At 34.6% G+C, this 2,928-nt stretch overlaps 1 protein-coding gene across 5 annotated transcripts in view; it reads right to left on the reverse strand.

The window, feature by feature from the left end:
• The window catches only part of LOC106868872 (uncharacterized protein DDB_G0290685-like), a 53,728-nt gene that overhangs the window by 24,760 nt on the left and 26,040 nt on the right, over nucleotides 1-2,928 (reverse strand). The window contains exon 1 of one of the 5 annotated variants that reach the window (XM_052970452.1): nucleotides 1,400-1,772. The exons of 3 other annotated variants lie outside the window; for them this stretch is intronic. The gene's annotated coding sequence lies outside the window, so the exon portion shown is untranslated. Of the gene's footprint in view, nucleotides 1-718; nucleotides 901-1,399; nucleotides 1,773-2,928 lie in introns of those variants that run through there. One more of the 5 variants, XM_052970454.1, reaches the window with a different exon arrangement.

Genomic DNA, 2,928 nt, shown 5'->3' on the forward strand with positions numbered 1-2,928 from the left:
GTGTGTGTGTGTGTGTGTGTGTGTGTGTGTGTGTGTGTGCGCACACATATACAGCAGGCTTACGCACAGTTTCCGTCTCCCAAATTTCACTCCTGAGGTAACGGTCAACACGAGAATAGAGCACGGGTTATTTGCTCAAAATGCTGTGCAGTGAAATGGAACCAGAACCATGTGCACGCAAATGGAACTTCTTATAACAATGTCCCCGAATGTACGATAATTAGCAGCCAAATCATAAAACTGAAGTTTTGACTAATAAATATGTAATATACTAATCAGTAGGAACCGAAGTTGTCAGTAGAACGCTTACAGAATGTGGGATTTTACGTGTTGTGTGGCAGTTCTTGATTATGACACTCGAATAAGTGTTTACTTAGACAAACTGCTCATGAAGGAGCGTTGCATCTCGTAATCGACAGAATGCAAATACTTAATATCGTTACTTATAGCAGTTAATAAGTATAATGAGGAAGTACAATTTCAGATGGATAAAGTACTGGTGACGAATTGTAATTGTATTACTGGTCTAATATATTGTAGCTTATGAGACATTCACTATTAATGATGTATAGATTTTGAGATAGATTCCTATGTTAGAAAACTATAGATGAATAATTTAACTAACGAATGAATGACTGAACAACATAAACGAATAAATAATTGCAACAACTTAATGATTACGATGGCAACCAAGTAAATGATATCAATTTCATACTACCGGGTTGTTTATACATAATCGGAAAATCTTAAATGCCCCAAGTTTTGTTAATATCGTGTTTTGTTGAAATGATCGTTGAGTTAATGGTATTGCGTTTGGTCTCAGTAAACCGCCATAGAAATATAAGGTGATTATAAGTAATCAACATCAGGCTTGACAGCCTTCTCGTTCCATATCAACTCACTATAGCAGCAGAGGCGATTCCGGCGTCAGGTGAAATTAATGGCTACAATTCAGCTATTTCTCAACATCCGGTCATTAAATCGCTCTTATAACGAATTGCCCCAAACCCAGGACATTATTTTTGTCACTAGTGAGTGCAACATTTAAAAATGAGTAAAAGCCTTAGTTTCAACGAGAGTGTACTCAAACTCCATCGATCTTGACAAGTCACTATTATGCCGTTCAGTTATTTGAAATTCTTTAACTCATATTTAAACTAATTCCAAGAGTATCCGCTTATGTTGTCCCGGTAACAGACTCCTCGGTTGTTAACACTTGTGTTGTTGTTCGCTACTGCAGAGTATACTGCAGAATTATATTGCTCCAAACTTGCTTGATTCGAGAATAGTGAACAGTCATTCATGCAAAAAGTTTCTCCCAACAGAATAACGTCTTGACAAAAAATAAGGTATCTTTATTCTATATTCATTCAACGATAAGTAAAACAAAACTAAATACCTTATGTATACGATTGATAAATGTAAATATTTTGAGCACATTTTCATTTAGTTTTCTCCAAAGGAAGCCGATGAAAGCTTTGGATCAGTTTAATATTCACTTGTAAATGTTGAGGATGAGATAGTGGACTGAGCAAGGCATTAAACAACCAGTTGCAGCGCAGTAGTTTAATATTGTCTCTAAGTAGAATACTTAACATTATCAACAATTGCAATTTACGCAGTTGTTGAAAATAATTACCAAATATGGAATTTAAAAAAAATATCTATGCCAGTGAGGAGAATGCGATAGGAAAGAGTCCAGAATATAATGTAAAGGATCAGGAATAAGTTTTGATGCGATGACGTTACGACGAACTTGACTCCTCATCTGCGTGCGGGGCTAGCTTGAAAGAAATTACCTGTGAACAAGAGGAAGTTAGCTATCAACTTCTAACATCGATAACAAATCTGTATTATTGATACACAAACACCCATACCCACACACATTCGTGCGTGCAGACGTACGTACGTACGTACGTATGTATGTATGTATGTATGTATGTATGGTATGTATGTACGTACATTTATATGTATATATGTTCATATATATATATATATATATATATATATATATGTGTATGAATATATATATGCATGTATGTGTATGCATGTGTGAAAGTATGTGTGTGAGTGTGCGTGTGTGTGCGTTTTTAGTGAAGATTAAGGCAAACAAAATTCTGTCGTCAGCGTTAATAATACAAATCTTTTTAGCCGAAGATTTCTTAACAGTTTTCTAATTATATTTACTATATACATATAAATCGCTTAATATGGAACTTCGTACATTGAAACGGGAAAAAAGTCTTAACAAGAGCGATACTAAGAGCAACAATAACATTTACGAAAAGCAATTTCATTAAAACCAACAGAAACTAAAATAGGACAAATTGGTTTGCTTTGTTTGGTAAGATATGATAAGACAATTTTCTTCAGTATACGAATTGTCTTTCCAAAGACAAAAGCAACGAAGGGATTACTGCGCGCAGATTAATCTATTGTTGCTACTGTACGTTAGTCTATTGAAACTTAGAGATATTATTAATCTTGTTAATTATCTATGTGAAATGCCTATAATTTGCTTATCTACTGGGGAGCAATAAGAAATATAATAGCTGATTAGAATACATAGCAACAATAGAAATTGAAAAAGCATCTCCGAAAAACAATACAATATCTAATCTGAGACTTTAGTTTGTTTTGGAATATGGAAATGTGCATTCATAATATACAGGTGATTGTCATTTAAGATATGGCATTGCCACTCAATGTTTACCTCTATCACTCTTGTAAAGAATGCAGACCAAATATCTAAGCTGACTTCTCACTGGTAGGACAGGAATAATCACTCGAAAAGCACCAATACAGGATTCATAATCAATGTCTTGTCTGCCGGTAGTTTTATAAACGATTCTTCAAGATATTATCCAACAAACTAATTACACAAACACAAGCGCGCGCACACACACACACACACACACACACACACAC

This window comes from Octopus bimaculoides, chromosome 9 (genome assembly GCF_001194135.2).
Source record: "Octopus bimaculoides isolate UCB-OBI-ISO-001 chromosome 9, ASM119413v2, whole genome shotgun sequence".
NCBI lineage: Eukaryota > Metazoa > Mollusca > Cephalopoda > Octopoda > Octopodidae > Octopus > Octopus bimaculoides.